Here is a 19,350-nt window from a genome sequence, read left to right as displayed (position 1 = left end):
GCCTGTTTTCAAGTTTTATCCAAAACTTGAAAATGAAGTATCAGTAGTTCACTCCTTCTTATGGCTGAGTAATATTTTATTATATGGATATATGGATATACCACATTTTGTTTATTCATCAAAGGACATTAAGTATATGATTTTTGTATATGTATATTAAGTATAATATTTTTGTATATGATTAATAATGGCTATGACCATTCATGTACAAATTTTTGTGTGGACATATGTTTTCTTTTCTCTTGGGTATATATTTGAGGCTGGAATTACTAAGTTACAGGGTAACTCTATGTTTAGCATATTTAGGAATTGCAAAACTGTTTTCCAAAGCAGATGACATTTTTATCAATACTTGTCATTATCTAACTTTTAATTTGAGTCATTCTAATGGGTGTGAAGTGGTATCTCATTGTATGTGTGTGTGTGTTTACATATGTTTTAAGAGATGGGGTCTCACTGTGTTGCCCAGGCTGGCCCTGAACTCCTGAGCTCAAGTGATTCTCCTATGTCAGCCTCCCAAGTAACCTCCCAAGAACTATAGGAGCACCTCATCACATTTGGGTTTATTGTGGTTTTAATATGCATTTCCATCTATGGAAAGTTGAAGTTAGCATACGGAAAGTTGTTAAAGGTCTTTTCATGTGCTTATTAGTCACTTGCATGTCTTCTTTGGAGAAATGTCTATGCAAATCCTTTGCCTACATAGAATTTAGTAATTGGATCTTTTTTATTATTGAGTTATAAAGGTTCTTTAGATATTCTAGATACTAGATTCTTATCAAATATATGATTTGCAAATGTTTTCTCCTGCTTTGTGTGTTTTTTCACTTTCTTGGTGATGTCCTTTGAAACACAAAAGTTTTTAATTTTTATGTAGTCTAATATATTTATTTTTTCATCAGCTTCTTGTGTTTTAGGTGTCATATCTAAGAAACTATTGCCTAATCCAAGATATGGAGACTTGCATCTCTGTTTTCTTCTAAGTGTGTTATAGTTTTAGCTCTTGCTTTTAGGTCCTTGTTCTAATTTGTGTTATTTTTGCATATGGTGTGAGGTAGGGGTCCAAGTTCATTATTTTGCATGTGAAAATCCAGTTGTCTGAGCACTACATTTTGAAAAGACCATTCTTTTTCTCCATTAAATTGTCTTGGCACCCTTGTTGAAAATCAATTGTCCATAGATGTGAAAGTTTATTTACGGATTCTCAATTCTATTCCATTAATCTATATGTCTATTCTTATGCCAGAAACACAGTGTCTTAATTACTGTAGCTTTGTAGCAAATTTGGAAATCAGGAAGTGTGAGTTCTCCAACTTTTTCTTCTTTTTCAATATTATTTTAGCTATTCCTTGTTCATTGCATTTCTATATACATTTTAGGATCACTTATAAATTTCTAATAAAAAGATAGTTGAAATTTTGATATGAATTATATTGAATCTGTAGATCAATTTGGTAGGTACTATCATCTAGCAATATTAAGTCTTTCAGTGTATGAATACAGGTCATCTTTCCAATTTGGTATTTTGATGAATATTCTTTTGTACTTGAAAAGAGTATGTATTTTGCTATTGTTGATGGAGTGTTCTATAAATGTCAATTTGGTTGATAGTTTTTTCAGGACCTTTATATATGATTACCCTGAAAGGAGTGTTGAACTCATCATTGTGAATTGGTGTATTTCTTTTTTTAAATCTATCAATTTTTGCTTAATGTATTTTGATGATCTTTAATGTGCATATACATTTAGGATTTTTGTCTTCCTTCCTTCCTTCCTTCCTTCCTTCCTTCCTTCCTTCCTTCCTTCCTTCCTTTCTTCCCTCCCTCCCTCCCTCCCTTCCTTTCCTTCCTCCCTCCCTCCCCTCCTGCTGCTCCTTCTCCTTCTCCTTCTCCTTCTCCTTCTCCTTCTCCTTCTCCTTCTCCTTCTCCTTCTTCTTCTTCTTCTTCTTCTTCTTCTTCTTCTTCTTCTTCTTCTTCTTCTTCTTCTTCTTCTTCTTCTTCTTCTTCCTCTTCCTTCTCTCTCTCTCCCTCTCTCTTTCTTTCTTTCTTTGAGACAGGAACTATTTCTGTTGCCCAGGCTACAGTGCGACATATTATTATGTGGCATAATAATAGCTCACAGCAGCCTCTACCTTCCAGGTTCAAACAATCTTCCCATCTCGGTCCCCTGAGTAGCTGAGACCACAGGCATGCACCATTGTGCCTGGCTAATTTTTAAATTTGTTGTAGAGATGGGAGTCTTCCTATGTTGCCCTTGCTGGTCTCAAACTCCTGAGTTCAAGTGATCCTCCCACTTCTACCTCCCAAGGTGATGGGATTATAGGTGTGAACCACCATGTCTGGCCTGTATTTTCTTAATGTATGTAATCTTTTATTATTATATAATATCTCTCTTTATCTTGATATTTTTGTTCTGAAGTTGGCTTTGATATTAATATAGCCACTGGATTTATTTTGATTAATATTTGCATCATATATCTTTTTTTCATCCTTTTACTTTTCTTTTTTTTTTTTGAGACGGAGTCTTGCTCTGTTGCCAGGGTGGAGTAGAGTGGCATGATCTCGGCTTACTGCAACCTCCTCTTCCTGGGTTCAGGCGATTCTCCTGTGTCAGCCTCCCAAGTAGCTGGGATTACAGGCACGCACCACCATCCCAGCTAATTTTGGTATATATATATTTTTAAGTAGAGATGGGGTTTTGCCATATTGGGCAGGACAGTCTAGATCTCCTGACCTCGTGATCTGCCCACCCCAGCCTCCCAAAGTGCTGGGATTACAGGCAGGAGCCACCACGCCTGGCCTCATCATTTTTACTTTTAATCTATCTATATCATTATATTTAAATTGGGCTGCTTGTAGAGAGCGTGTAGTTGAGCCTTGTTTTATTTATCTAATCTGATGATCTCTGTCTTTTTATTAGTGGGTTTAGACCATTTCATTTTAATGTAATTATTTGTGTGGTTGAGTTTAGGTTTACATTTTATTATTTGTTTTCTGTGTGTCACTTCTGTTCTTTGTTCTTCTGTTCTCTCTTTCCTGTCTTTTTTGGATTATTCAATTACTTCTGTTTATATCTACTTTTCATTTTCATATTGATTTTTTTGTTATAATCTTTGTATTATTTTTCTATTGGCTGATCTAGGGATTGCAATACATACCTTAGCCTTTCATAGTCGTCTTAGAGTTAATGTTTTACCACTTCAAATAAAATGTAGATATGGATGTTCCTCAAAAAGTTAAAAATAAAAATATTGTATGCCCAGCAGTCCCACTCTTGTGTAAATATCCAAATGAAACAAAATCAATATCTTAAAGAGATGTATGTATCCCCAAGTTTATTGCAGCATTTTTCAGAATGGCCAAGATATAGAAATAATCTAAGTATTTGTCAGTATCTGACTGGATAAAGAAAGTATGAGATACACACACACACACACACACACACACACGAGGGGGTCTTCAAAAACTTCATGAAAAAATGCATGTTATGAAAAAAAACTATGTATGGTTTTCAATTTTTTTTGCACCAAAATAAACCTGTACTCATTTGTTATAACGTGTCTGAACAAGATCTAGTTTGAGGTACTAAGTTTCAAAAGGACATCCATTTGAAAAAAGCTTCTATTAGAGCAACATGAATTTTGCTAAAATTGGAGCAAGAACAAACATCAAATTTATGGGGAAGCTTGGGTGGAAGAATGGTTAAATCACTGATGTTTTACAAAAAGTTTAAGGGGACAATGGCCCAAAGAAATCAGCAATTTGCAAATGGATAAGTCGCTTTAAGAAGGCATGAGATGGTGTTAAAGATGAAGCCCACAGTGAACAGACCATACTCATCAATTTGCGAGGAAAAAATTCATTTTGTTTGTGCCCTAATTGAAGAGGACCTATGAGTAACAGCAGAAACAATATTTACTACCACAGACATCTCAATTGGTTCAGCTTACATAATTCTGGCTGAAAAATTAAAGTTGAGCAAACTTTCTATTTGATAGGTGTCAAAGATCAGCTGTGCCTAGATCAGCTGTAGAAAGAGCAGAGCTTTCAATAGAAATTGTAAAAAAGTGGGATCAAGATCCTGAAGGATTTTTTCCCCCAAAGAATTGTAACAGGAGATGAAACATGGCCTTACCAATATGATTCTGAAGACAAAGAACAATCGAAGCAATGGCTACCAAGAAGTGGAAGTGGTCCAATCAAAGTAAAAGTAGGCTGGTTAAGAGCAAAGGTCGTGGCAACAGTTTTTTGGGGGATACTGAAGGCATTTTGCTTGTTAACTTTCTGGAGGGCCAAAGAATGATAACATCTGCTTATTATGAGAGTGTTTTGAGAAAGTTAACCAAAGCTTTATCAGAAAAGTGTCTGAGAAAACTTCACCTGAAGAGTCCTTCTCCACCACAATAATGGGCCTGCTTTTTTCTCTAATCAAGGTCAATTTTGTTAGAGTTTCTATGGGAAATCACTAGGCATCCACCTGACCTTCCTAATTTGGTTCCTTTTGATGTGTTTTTGTTTCCTTTTAAGTCTTTTGTTTTTCTTTTAAATCTTTAAAGGCACCCAGCTTTTTTTAAAGTTAATAATGTAAAACAAAACAAACAAACAAACCCTACATTGATGTGGTTAAATTTCCAGGACCCTTAGTTTTTTAGGGATGGACTAATCAGCTAGTATTATTGCTTACAAAAATGTTTACTTTGATGGAGCTTATGTTGAGAAATAAACCTTATATTTTTTTATTTTTATCTTTTAATTCAATTTTCCTTGATGTTTTTGAGGTCCCCTCGTGTGTGTGTGTGTGTGTGTGTGTGTGTGTGTGTGTGTGTGCGCACGCATATAAAATGGGATATTATTCTGCCTCAAAAAAGAAGGAAATCCTGCCATAGGATACACCTTGATGGCATTATGCTAAGTTAAATGAGACCCAGAAAGTCAAATACTATATGATCTCACTTATATGTGCAATCTTTTAATCCTTTTTTTTTTTTCTTCTTTTTTTTTTAGACAGGGTCTTGCTCTGTCATGTAGGCTAAAGTGCAGTGGCATAATCTTGTCTCACTGCAACCTCAGCCTCCCAGGTTCAAGCAATTCCTGCCTCAGCCTCCCAAGGAGCTGGGACTAAAGGCATGTGCCACCATGCCCAGCCAATTTGTTTTATTTTTTTTTTGTAGCGATGGTGTTTTGACATGTTGGCAAGGCTGGTCTCGAATTCTTAGCCACAAGAAACCTACCTGCCTCAGCCTCCCAAAGTTCTGGGATTACAGGCATGAGCCATGGCGCCTGGCCTTATATGTACAATTTTAAAAAGTTAAACTTGCCAGGCACAGTGGCTTGTGCTTATAATTCTAGCACTTCAGGAGGCTGAGGCAGGTGGCTTACTTAAGCTCAGGAGTTCCAGACGAGCCTGGGCAACATGGCAAAACCCTGTCTCTACAACAATTCTAAAAATCTAGGCAGGCATGGTGGTGCGTGCCTGTAGTCCTGGCTACCCGAGAGGCTGAGGTGGGAGGACTGCTTGAGCCCAGGAGGTCAAGGCTGCGGTGAGCTGTGATTGTGCCACTGCACTCCTGCCTGTGTGACAGAGTGACCCTGTCTAAAACAAAAAATAAAAATAAAAAAGTTAAACTCATACAAGCAGAGATCAGAATTGTGTTTGCCAGGTTACATCAGCAATATGGCTAACTAGAGATGGCTGGTGCTCATTCTTTTCACAAGAAAGGACCAAGACAATGAATAAACAGTTAAGATTTGACTGGAGTGCTGAAGGGAGAGTGCCAGAGTGCAGTGGGAAAGTGGAGACGCATCTCCAGGAGGGCAGCATGGAGGCATGTGGATTCTGCAGCCCATCTCTCTCTCCCAGATCATATCTGCCCAGAGTCAGGAGGGACTTCACATTTTGGGGAAAAGGTAAGCAGAAGATCTGATTCCCACCAGTCCCCATTGCCAAATACCTATAGTCCTTACTGCAGAAGGATCCCACAGTCCTTCGAAGTCCTGAATCCAGTTTGGAGAGCTACCAGGAATTTACACAGCTGTATTACCCAAATAGGGTGTCCTCCACATCCCTCATCCACCACTTGTGAGCCAAGCTCCTGTAGCATAGCACAATCTTGAGACCAGAGCCACTTCTGGAGTGCACCCTGCTCTGAGGGCCAGTAGTGACTACACCTCTCCATCTTCATTCCACCAAACCCACACATGGATGAATACCAGTGTGCCTGGAGCCTAGGACCTGGATTGGCTGTAACTCTGGTCATGAACAACCCCTATTACTGCACTTCCAGCTGGAGCAATAGTCTGGCAGCCCTGCCCAAGACAAACCCACTCTCGAGCCAGTCAAACCACTGCGTGCCCATCCGCAAGTGGGAAAGACCCCTGAGCCTCTGAACAGAGGCTATGTTCATGGGGCTGTGGAACAGCTACATGTTCATGTTCAAGACCTGAGAAACAGCCATGAAGTACTCCCTTTGGCAGACACTCCCCAGGCATGGCTGAGTAGCATTGTACCCATATGCCAGACCTGAGAAACAGCCCTGGAGGGCTGCTCCTGGTGGGCATACCCCTGAACTGACTGAACAGCCTCGCACTCATGCTCCAGACTGAGAAATAATCCTGTAGGCCACCCCTGGTGGGCATGCCCTAAGGCCATTTAAGCAACCCTGTACCTGTGTACTAGGCCTGAGACGTAGCCCCGAGGGTCACCCCCTGCAGAAACACCCACAGGGCATTTCCCTCACTTGTTTCCTTCTCTATACTTCTGGAACACCCATAATATGAATATTTGTTTGCTTAATGATGTCCCATAAATCATGCAGACTTACTTCATTCTTTTTAATTCTTTTTCTCTTTTTGTCTGTCTGTGTTATTTCAAAAGACTTGTCTTCAAGTTCAGATTCTTTCTTGTGCTTGGTCTAGTGTTGCTGAAGCTCTCGAATTTTTTTAAAAATTTCATTCATTGAATTCTTCAGCTCTAGGATTTCTGTTTGGTTCTTTTTACATACACAGACACACATATGTGTATGTATATATATTATATATACACATACATACATGTATATATATAATTTCTCATTTGAATCATGAATTTTCTGATTTCAGTTAACTATCTGTTTTCTCTTATATCTCACTGAGTTTCCTTAAGTATTAATAATTGAAATTCTTTCTTTGGCATTTCACATATTTCCTTATGATTAGGGTCTGTTACTGGAGAATTATTGTTTTCCTTTAGAGGTGTCATGTTTCCTTGCTTTTACATGTGTGATGTGTCTGTTCCTACATTGATTTCTATACATCTGATAGAAGAGTCACTTCTTCCCATTTTATGGAGTAGGTTTTGAAGGGAAATACTTATTCATATGAATGGGTCACAGAGTGTTGGTTTGGTTGGGATGTGTTGGCCTTACTTCTAGGTGGATGCAATAGTGTAGTCTCCATGTAGTTTCTTCATCTGTAATACACACTACTGATACTTATAAATGTCTCAGTGGCCTAGGCTGAGAATTTGTGGGGGTAGTGCCAGAGTGGGTTGCTGGGTTGTTTCTCACATTGGGAGAATGTGTATGTGTGTGTGTGCACATGGTGCACTGGCCAACTTGGGATTTGGCTTGCTGAGATTGGGGCTGATACTCTGGCCAGGAGCACAGGCACATGGTTGTTCAGTCAGCCTGGGGCATGCCTGCCAGGAGTGGCCCATGGAGCTGTTTCTCAGGCCCAGGATGCAGGCACACTGCTGCTCAACTTGTGGGGTGTGTCTGCTGGGGCAGCCCATGAGGGCTGTTTCTCAGGCTCAGGATATGGTGATATGGCTTCTCAGCTGGCTTGTGGGTGTGTCTGCTGAGTGGGTGGCCCATGGGGCTATTTCTGAGGTTTGAGATTTTGGTCCAAGGCTATCAGGCATCCCATGGAAGGGTCATGCCTATCAGTGGCATCCTATGGAAGAAGGACTGAAAACTTGGGAGAGAGATGAACATCCAGGTCCAGGAAGCTCAAAGAACCCCAAATACATTCAACCTGAATAGGTCCTCTCTGAGGCACATTATAGTCAAACTATCAAAAGTCAAAGAAAAGAATTCTAAAGACAGCAAGATAAAAGCATCAAGTCATATATAAGAGAATCCACATTGGACTAACAGCAGATTTCTCAGCAGAACCTTACAGGTCAAGAGAGAATTGAATGATATATTCAAAATGAAACTAACAACCAAGAATATTATGCCCAGCAAAGCTACCTTTCGGGCATGAAGGAGAAATAAAATTTTCCACAGAGAAGCAAAAACTAAGAAAATTCATCACCAGTAGATCAGCCTTACAAGACATACTCAAAGCATACTTGCACCTGAAAGTGAAAAGACTATAACTACCATCATGAAAACATGGGAAAGTATAAAACTCACTGGTAGAGCCAGCACAAAAAGGAGAAAGAGAAAGGAAGTAAACCTTATTACTATGGATATCACCCGACCACAAAAATAAACAATAAAAGAGGAAGTAGGGAAAAAAGAATATACAAAACAACCAGAAAACAATCAATAAATGACAGGGCCAGGCATGGTGACTTATGCCTGTAATCCCAGCACTTTGGGAGGTCAAGGCAGGTGGATCATTTGAGGCCAGGGAGTTCGAGAGCAGACTGGCCAACATAGTGAAACCATGTCTCTCTTAAAAAATACATAAATTAGCCAGGTGTGGTGGCACACGCCTGTAATCCTAGCTACTCAGGAGACCGAGGCAGGAGAATCTCTTGAACCTGGGAGGTGGAGGTTGCAATGAGCCAAGATTGTACCACTGCACTCTAACCTGGGTGACAAAGAGAGAATCAGTCTCTAAAATAAAATAAAATAAAATAAAATAAAATAAAACAACAGGAGTAAGTTCTCACCTATCAGTAGTAACATTGATGTAAATGGATTAAATCTCCCATTTAAAATATACAAATAGGATGAATGTTTACAATTTTTAAAAAGACATAACTATATGTTGCTTACAAGGAACTCACCTTAATGTAAAGACAAACTATATGTTGCTTATAAGGAACTCACCTTAATGTAAAGACTGAAAGTGAAGAGATGTGAAAAGATATTCTTCACAAACAAAAACCAAAATTGAGCAGGATTAGCTATACTTATATCAGACAAAACAGATTTCAAGTCAAAAGCTGTAAAAAGAGACAAGGACATTATATAATAATAATGGGGTCAATTCCACAAGAAAATACAATTGTAAATATGTATACACCCAATAAGAGAGCACCCAGATACATAAAGCAAATATTTGATTTAAAGGGAGAGATAGACCCCAATATGATGATAGCTGAGGAATTCAACACCCCACTCTCAGCATTGTACAGATCATCTAGACAGAAAGCCAGTAAAGAAACATCAAATTTAAATTATACCATAGACCAAATAGAGCTAACAGACATTTATAGAACATTTCACCCAACAGCTGCAGGATACACATTCTTTTCTTCAGCATGTGGAACATTCTCTGGGATTGATCATATGTTAGGATACAAAAGAAGTCTAAGCAAATTAGAAAACACTGAAATCATATCAACTATCTTATCTGATCACAATGTTATAAGAGAAACATTAGAAACTATATGAACATATGGAAATTAAATAACATGATCCTGAACAACTAGTGGGTAAAAGAAGAAATTAAGAAGGAAATTGAAAAATTCCTTTAAACAAATGAAAATATAAACACAACATACCAAAACCAAAAGGACACAGCAAAGGCAGTATTAAGAGGCAAGTATACAGCAATAAATGTCTACACCAAAAAATAAGAATAATTTCAAATAAACAACCTAATGATGAATCTCAAAAACTAGAAAAGCTACAACAAGCCTACCCCAAAATTAGAAGAAAAAAAGAATAAAAAAGATTTGAGCAGAAGTAAATAAAATTGGGTCTAGAAAAACAATACAAAAGATCAGTGAAATAAATGAACAAATCATTAGCTAGACTAAGAAAAACAGAGAGAAGATCCAAATAAATAAAACTAGAGATGAAAAAGGAGATGTCACAACAGACAACACAAATACAAAGGATCAGTAGAGCCTACTACAAACAACTATATAACAATAAATTCAAAAGCCTAGAGGAAATGAATAAGTTCCTGGACACACACAGCTTACCAACATTGAACCAAGAAGAAGTAGGAAACTTGAACATACCAATAATAAGTAATGATATTGACTCACTAATACAAAGTGTCCCCCCTAAAAAGTCCAGGACTGCATTGGATTTACTGCTGACTTCTACCAAACCTTTAGAGAACAATTTTTCTCAAATTCTTCCAAAAAATTGAAACAGAGGGAGTTCTTGCTAAGCCTGCATAACCCTGATACCAAAACTAGACAAGAACATAACAAATAAAGAAAACTAGGCTGGATGTGGTGGCTAACACCTGTAATCCCAAAACTTTGGTAGGCTGATGCAGGTGGATCATTTGAGGTCAGGAGTTCAAGACCAGCCTGGCCAACATGGTGAAACCTCATCTCCATTAAAAATACAAAAATTAGCTGGGTGTGGTGTGCACACTTGTAATCCCAGCTACTTGGGAGGCTGAAGCAGGAGGATCACTTGAACCCAGAGGTAGAAGTTGCAGTGAGCAGAGATCACACTCCTGCAATCCAGCCTGGGTGACAGGGTGAGACTCCATCCCCCCAAAATAATAAATAAATAAATAAAACTACAGGTCAATGATGAACATGGATGCAAAGATCCTCAACAAAATACTAGCAAACCAATCCAACAACGCATAAAAAAGATAATACATTATGATGAAGTGATCATGATATATCATGATGAATCATCTGTGCATTCCTGGGAAGTATCCAGGAGTACACAGATTTCCCAACATGTACAGATCAATAAACATCACATATTGCATCAGTAGAATGAAGGACAAAAACTATATATGATCATCTCAATGGATGCAGAAAAAGCATTTGATAAAATTCAACATCTTTTCATGATTAAAAACTCTCGATAAATTTGATATAGAAAAAAGTACCTCAACATAATAAAGGGCCAGTATGATAAACTCTATACTGAACAGGAAAGGCTGAAAGCTTCTCCTCTAACAACTGGAACAAGACAAGAACACCCATTCTCACTACTCTTATTCAACATAGTACTGAAAATCCTAGTCAGAGCAAATTAGGCAAGAGATGGAAATAAAGGGCATCCAAATTGGAAAGGAGAAAGCAAAATAGTTCCTGTTTGCAGACAACATAATCTTACATGTAGAAAAAACCTAAAGAATCTACAAAAAAAAGCTCTTAGAACCAATAAACAAATTGAGTTAAGTTGCAGATACAAAATCAATATACAAAAATCAGTAGTGTTTCTGTACATAAACAATGAACTAGCTGAAAAAGAAATCAAGAATGCAATCACATTTACAATAAATACCAAATAAATTTAATCGAGGGGAAAGATCTTCAAAAGGAAAGCTACAAAGCACAGATGAAAGAAATAGAAGATACAAACAAATGAAAGGACACCCCATGCCCATAGGTCAGAAGAATTAATATTGTTAAAATGAACATACTACATTCAATACAATGTATTGTATTGAATAGTCAATACAATTTCTATAAAAATACCAATGACATTCTTCACAGAAGTGGGAAAAAATTCCTAAAATTTGTATGGAACCACAAAAGACCTGGAATAGCCAAAGCAATCCTGAGGAAAAGAGAAAAGTTGGAGGCATCACACTTCAAAATATACTACAAACCTGTAGTGACCAAAATAGCATTGAACTGGCGTAAGAACAGAAAAAGACCATGCATGAAATAGAAAACCCAGAAATTAATTCATATACCTACAGTCAACTGATTTTTGACATTGGAGAAAGGACAGTCTCTTCAATAAATGGTGCTGGGAAAACTAAACATCCATATCCCCGAGCTATTACACTATGTAAAAATCAACTCAAAATGGATCAAAGACCGAAATGTAAGAGCTGGAACTATAAAAGTACTGGGAGAAAACAGGGGAAATGCTTCAGGACATTGGTGTTGGAAAATATGTTATGAACAAGACTTCAAAAGCACAGGCAACAAAACAAAAAATAAACAAATGGGGATTATATTGAACTAAAAAGCTTCTGCATAGCAGAGGAAAACAATCAACAGAGTGAAAAAGCAGCCTATGGAATGAGAGAAAATATTAGTAAACTATTCTTCTGACTTGGAATTAATACCCAGAATATACAAGGAACTCAAACATCTCAATAGCCAAAAAATATATAAATAAATAAAAATAAACAATCTTACCATTTATTTGATGAAAAAATGGGCAAGTAATCTCAACAGTCATTTCTAAAAAGAAGGCATATATGTGGCCAACAGAGAAATATTAAAAAATGCTCAACATCACTAATCATCAGGGAAATGCAAATGAAAATCACAATGAATTATCATCTTACCCCTGTTAGGATGGCTGTTATCAAAAAGACAAAAAATAACACATGCTGGTGAGAATGCAGAGAGAGGGACACTCTTGATGGGAATGTAAACTTGTCTAGCCATTATGGAAAACAGTATGAAGGTTCCTCGAAAAACTGCAAATAGAACTACCATATGATTCAGCAATCCCACTACTGGGCATTTATCCAAAGGAAAGGAAATCAGTATATTGAAGAGATGTCTGCACCCCCATGTTTATTGCAGCACTATTCACAATAGCCAAGATATAGAATCAACCTAGATGTCTAACAACAGATGAATGGAGATAGAAAATGTGGTATATATACACAATGAAATACTATTCAGCTATAAAAAAGAATGAAATCTTGTCATTTGCAGCAACAGGCATGGAGCTGAAGGACATTATGTTAAGTGAAATAAGCCAGGAAAAGAAAGTGAACACAGCGTGTTTTCATTCATAGGTGGTAGCTAAAAAAAGTTGATCTTAGCTGGATGCGGTGGCTCATGCCTGTAATCCCAGCACTTTGGGAGGCCGAGGTGGGCAGATCACCAGGTCAGGAATTTAAGACCACCCTGGCCAACATGGTGAAACCCTGTCTCTAATAAAGATACAAAAATTAGCCAAGTGTGGTGGCACACGCCTGTAGTCCCAGCTACTTGGGAGACTGATGTGGGAGAATTGCTTGAACCTGGGAGGCAGAGGTTGCAGTAAGCAAAGACCACACCATTGCACTCCAGCTTGGGTGACAGAGACTCCATGTCACACACACACACAAAAGGTGATTTCATAGAAGTAAAATGTAGAGCAGAAGATACTAGAGGTTGGGAAAGATAGGGGAAATAAAGAGGTAGAAAGAGATTTGTTAAAGGATACAAAATTACAACTAGATAGGAGGAATAACTTCTAGTGTTCTATATTCTATACCATTGTAGGATGACTGTAGTTAACAACAGTACATAGTTTCAAATAGCTAGAAGGAGGATATTGAATGTCCCCAACACAAAGAAATGATAAATGTTTGAGATGATGGATATGATGATTACCCTGATCTGATCTGTATATATCATATGTATGGAAACATCATTATGTACCCCATATATGGGTACAATTACTATGTGTCAATTTTAAAAAAGTATAAATGAAGAACTGTAGTTGCCAGGACCTGGGGAGTAGGGAACTGGGGAGATGTTAGTCAAAGGGTACAAAGATTCAGTTATTCAGAATGAATAATTTCTGGGTATCTAATGTACAGTATGATGACTATAGCTAATACTGTATACTTGAAATTTGCTAAGATAGTTGATCTTAAGTGTTCTCACTACACAAAAAAATTGTAACTATGTGAGTTGATAGATATGTTGATTGGCTTGATTGTCATTCTTATTTCACAATGTATATGTATATCAAAATCATATTGTACACTTTAGGTATTTACAATTTTTATTTGTCACGTACACCTCAATGAAGCTGGAAAAATTAAAATGTAGACGACTTATAACTATATAAATTGCTTTACACTGTTAATGTTATAATTGTCATATATGTTACATCTGTGTGCATTGAAAGCCCTACCAGATGTAGTAATTTTGTTCTTAAAATCAATCATATTTTAAATAACCCATAAGGAAAAAATATATTTACCCTCGTTATAGATACCCAAGTGTTGGTTGAGTTTTGCCCTTCAAAAAATAGATATTGAGTCCTAACCCCCAGTACCTCAGAATGTGCTTATTTGGGGATAAGGTCTTTATAGAGGTAATCAAGTTAAAATGAGGTATTTAGGGAGGCCTCTGCCCAATATGAAATAGGAAAAATTTGGGCACAAAGATACAAGCACACGGAGAACGCCATGTGAAGACGAAGGCAGAGATCGGGGGGATGCATCTCTGCTGATACCTTGATCTTAGACTTCCAGCCTCCAGAATGATGAGACAAAAATTTTCTGTTGCTTAAGTCACCCAGTGTGTGGTACTTTGTTACGGCAACCTTAGCCAACCTTAGCCAAATATTTCCCGTTTCTGTTGTTATTCCCTCATTCCTGAGGTCTCAAGCTTCCCTCGTATTTTTCCCTTCAGACTGAGCAACTTCCTTTAGTGTTTCTATTGATTTATCTTCAGGTTCATGGAATTTTTCCTCTGTCTTCTCTGTTTTTGCTACTGAGCCTGTAATGGGTTGCATAGTGTTCCCCACAAACTCACATTGAACCAGAGCCTTAGAATATGACCTTATTTGGAAATAGGATCTTTGCAGATGTAATTAGTTAAGGATCTCAAGATAAAATCATCCTGGATTTAGGGTGGGTTCTACATCCGGTGACTTTTTGTCTTTATAAGGAAAGAAGAGGGAGATTTGCATAGGAAAAGCATAGAAAGAAGAAGGCCATGTGAAGATGGAGACAGAGATTGGACTGATGCTGCTACAAGCCAAGGAATGCAAGAAGCCACAAGGAGCTGGAAGAGGGAAGGAAGAATTCTGCCTTAGAACTTTTGAAGGGCATGTGACCCCACTGATACCTTGATTTCAGACTTCTAACCTACAAGACTGTGGGAGAATATGTGTCTATTATTTTAAGCCACTCAGTTTGTGGTAATTTGTTACAGCATCCCTAGGAAACCCATACAGAGCCTTTTCAGTGAGATTTAATTTTTTGAACGAATTTTTTAGTTTTAAGATTTGGCATTCAGTTCTTCTTTAGCATGTCTATTTCTCTGCTGAGAACTTCTATCTTTTAATTTACTTAATGCATACTTACCTTTACCTCTTGCAACCTGGTTATAATAGTTGCTTTAAACTCTGTCAGATAATTAATTCTAACATCTCAGGTTAAACATCTGTTCATCGTTTCCCCCTTCCCAGCATTTAACTGGATCTTTGTATTTTGAGCAATTTTGGATTCTGTCTTGGACTTTATGAGTATTACTCTTGGTCCTGCGAAAATCTGTTTGGTTTATGTTCACAGGAAATCAACCTAGTAGTTCGCTTCAAATCACAGGTCTCATCTCTTCTGTAACCAGTGTTTGGATGTTGGGGGTATGAATGTTGGCTATCCTGCTTGCCATTGGTCTCACGCATGCACAGGTCACAGGTGGGCCTGGGACTTACACCTGATCAGACACAAGGCTTAGAGGATTCCCTTCTCCAGCTCTTTTCCTTTGGGTTCCCCTATGCACTCTTGGTCTCCCAGGGACCCATTGTCCTATTCCTCTGGACAGAAGGATAGGTTTTCTTTTAGAGTTTTAGTTACTCATGATCCTGCCACCCAGTTCTGCATGACCAATTCAGTCCCTGGGCAGAGCGGTAAGGTAAAAGAGCAAAAAAAAAAAAAAAAAAAAAAGACAGTAAGTGTCCTGACATCCCTCCCCAGCTCTGCCCTTTAGAGCATAGGGTCTTCCTTTCCCTGTTCCTACTGCCAGAAAAGACCTTTATTTTTTCCTCCTCAAAGTTGTAGCTGCCTATGTGGCTACTGCACATTTCCCTATTTGGGGCCACTCTAGTGGCAGGGTGAGGAGAGTAAAAACAAGACAAATAAGAAAAAACGTTGTTCAGAGAGTTTCTCCATATTTCCTAGCTCACAGTGTACCTCTCCACCATTCTCTGTCAAAAGAGGGAGCTTCACCCTCTGAGTTGCTCATACCAGCTGGGCTGCTCAGTTCCACAACAGAGGCCTTCCGTGGATCAAATGTGAGAGACAAAAGAGGAAAAAAATCAACAGGGAACTCTCTCATGAGGCTTCCTTCCTCAATTTTTGTTTTCCCTTCCCACTCTGCCTGCTACTGTCTGCTTTCCAGATAGCTGCTTTTTGAATTTTCCAGATGTTTTAGTTGTGCTGTTTAGTGGGACAGAGAGGCTGTAATAGACTTGCTATATTGCTTGGCATCGGGAGTGGGTCTATCTTTTAAAATTTCTTTTGTTTATCTTTCATTTCTACATGATTGCACAAAGCGGTGCTTCAAAGTCTTGAGTTTAAGCCACGCACAGTGGTATAGGCCTGTAGACCCAGCTACCTGGGTGGACTGCTTGAGCCCAGGAGTTTGAGGCCAGCCTGGGCCACATAGCAAGACTCCATCTCTAAGCAAAGAGAAGCATGAACTTACAGTGCTGTCATCAACTGAAAATATTTGGTGCTTAAAAAAAAAGCTGTTATTTAATTTTTTTTGAATATCTGTAACGCTAACAGAAAAGATTCCTTTCAAATACTTTGCAGTGTATCGAAGTTATTGGAAGTTATGTTTTGATGATTATATGATCATTGTCTAGCATGGAATCTGGTTTATTGAAGATGAAATTATTTTTATGAAGTTAAAGCTCTAGCATTCATTCTGGTCAAGTATTCTGGTTGCACAAATAGAAAACAACTCCAAGAGGCTGAAGTAAAATGGGAAGTAGTTGTATGGTCTCTGAAATCTCATGGAATCCAAGAACAAGAAGCAACAGGTTCATCTCAGCTTCCTAGCAACAACATTTGGAATTTGGAGTGCTGGGAGAAACCAAGGCAGCTTCTTTCCCATATGATTTTTTTTTTTTTTTTGGTGGGGAGGATTGCATGATTCCTTACATTTATTACTCTCTATTTGCTTAATCCTCTTTCCTTTCTCCAAAAAGTTATCAGCTTCTTAGAGACAGTACTGAGTCACTGCATCCATCTTGCCCAAAGCCAGCTCTGCCTCAGGTTAAAATAAATTTGATTTATGTTGAATCAGTCCATTTTCTGTTCTATTTTAGGCAGTTTGAGTTGGCTCAAATTGCAAAAGAAATCACCCTAAAAAACTATTTGCCTCTTTATCCTATTTAAGGTTCCATCAGTTTTGAGATTCCAACTCTCTTCTCTTTCTCTAAATTTAAAAAAAAATTTTTTTTTATTTTTTTGAGACAGAGTCTCGCTCTGTTGCCCAGGCTGGAGTGCAGTGGTGCAATCTCAGCTCACTGCAACCTTTGTCTCCCAGGTTCAAGTGATCCTCCTGCCTCAGCCTCTCGAGTAGCTGGGATTACAGGAGTACGCCACCTCGCCCAGCTAATTTTTGTATTTTTAGTAGAGACAGGGTTTCACCATGTTGGCCAGGCTGGTCTGAGCACCTGTTAAACCCAACACTGTCTTATGTATTTTTCATGTATTCACACATTTAATCTGTGAGGGTATGCATGAGGTGTGTGAAACTATTTTCCCTTTTCCATATAAGGAAACTGAAGTCTAGAGAAGTTATGTAAATATAGTTATGAAATGGCAGAAGCAGTGCCAGAACCCAGGTTTCTCTTACTCTAAAGCCTAAATTCTTAACGCCTTCACTCGAATGTCTCCCAGAAACTATCAGGCAGTGGTCTTTTTACCAAGGAAGAGTTTGTGCTTGGTGTTATCAACTAGGAAGAATGGGGAAAAAAAGATTATTTCCAGGGAGCAGTGAGAGCCAGACCATCTCTAAAATATGTGTGTGTGCATGTGTGTGTGTGTGTGCCTGCGTGTATATGTTTCAGGCATGGCGTCTCCATGGTTTCTTTGAGTAAATATGAAAGGTGATTTACCTTACCTAATTAGATTAATGGAATATTAGCTTAAGAGTTATTAATGTTGGTGACAAATATCTCCTTTATACCCAGTGGCTCTAGCTCACCTGTTATACCTGAGAACAAGTAAGCATTGCTCACCATAACTGTTTCAAGGTTTGCTTTTCCTCATGCTTCTGGACAAAGCACACAAGATAATTCACCTGGATGTGGTGGGAAAGGTCACTGCTTTGTGAGGGCTGACTTGGAAGACTGTGGTAGGTGATGTTAAACTGTGTGTGTACACACAAGCTCTCAAAAGTCACATTGTAGTGGCAACACAAACATACCCTGCAGGGTGGCACACCAGCGAAGAGCCAGCTGGGAGCCCAATCTTTCTTGGCATCCTCAAGGGTGGAGTTGATCCTAGTACCAACTACTGTCTTTTTGGTATTGGCCAGAGGCCCTTGCAGAGATAGAAAACACCTGGCTTAATTTTCCAAGCTGGGGCAGGATGGGTTAGCAGGTTAGAAAGAGAGAAAGGTGATGGCAGGACTCATCGCTTGTTTCTGTGAGTACAGCAAGACTGATCCAGCAGTCAATGATGAACATGGCAGGTGGTGAATAAGCCAGCTCCTTACAGCACTCCCGGAGTTGATGCTTTTCTTTTGGCTTCCATTAACCTTCAGTAACTATGGGATTCCCAAGGGCTTTAGCACAGGTACAAAGAGGTGGAGGAATTAAGCAATAGCTTAGAGGAAGCAACAGAGTTTTCCCTATTGACTCTCCCTTTCCCCCTTGTCAGCAATACAGTGAATTGACAGATGTTTGTAGCTTACTGCAGCATTTGGTTCCAGCTGTGCACACGGCATGGGTAGTAGTGAGAACATTGTGTTCCCCACCTGTTCATCATGTTCAGACTAGCGAGTGTGTGTTTAAGTACAGGCTGTGTCCAGGGCGGGCGGGGGAGGGGGTGGGGGTGGGGGGGCTGGCCTGTGTTTATGTGTGTGTGTGTGTGTGTGTGTGTGAGCAAATTGCTTCTATTTGTGAGGATTTTGTCACAGCCTAGGAGACCAGGCTAACAGAGTCATGTTTTCTTTTTCTTAGTCAACTCTTCTTTTCAAAAAGTAAGCAATTAATATTCTCTCCCAGCCAGCTCCCTCACTTCTGTTAGATGAAGTAGCCATCAAAGATATGGAAGTCAAGACAAATTTTGGTATTGCCTGACACTTTAATTTCAGATATAACTCGAGGACAGATGATTTATCTTAAGAAGCTTTCTTTTATTGGTAAATTACCTAGCTGATAGTTACAAATTTATCTTCTTCTACTTACATATTCCTTTTAGGAAAAAAGAGAATGAGAGAATCCTATACTTATATCCTTGAATTAGTTAAGCTACCTCAACTATTAAGAAATCCTGACTT

The 19,350-nt window shown here is 38.5% G+C and overlaps 1 protein-coding gene across 1 annotated transcript in view; it reads left to right on the top strand.

The window, feature by feature from the left end:
- The window catches only part of LOC105466664 (SHOC2 leucine rich repeat scaffold protein), a 142,680-nt gene extending 127,597 nt beyond the window's left edge, over window positions 1-15,083 (top strand). Inside the window, exon 13 of the mRNA XM_071069153.1 lies at window positions 14,779-15,083. The gene's annotated coding sequence lies outside the window, so the exon portion shown is untranslated. The remainder of the gene's footprint in view (window positions 1-14,778) is intronic.
- Window positions 15,084-19,350: the final 4,267 nt, after the last annotated feature.

The sequence above is a fragment of the Macaca nemestrina genome, chromosome 9, assembly GCF_043159975.1.
Source record: "Macaca nemestrina isolate mMacNem1 chromosome 9, mMacNem.hap1, whole genome shotgun sequence".
NCBI classification, from domain to species: Eukaryota; Metazoa; Chordata; class Mammalia; order Primates; family Cercopithecidae; genus Macaca; species Macaca nemestrina.
Note: the sequence above shows the minus strand (reverse complement) of the source record. Positions and strands in the feature narration are given on the sequence as shown.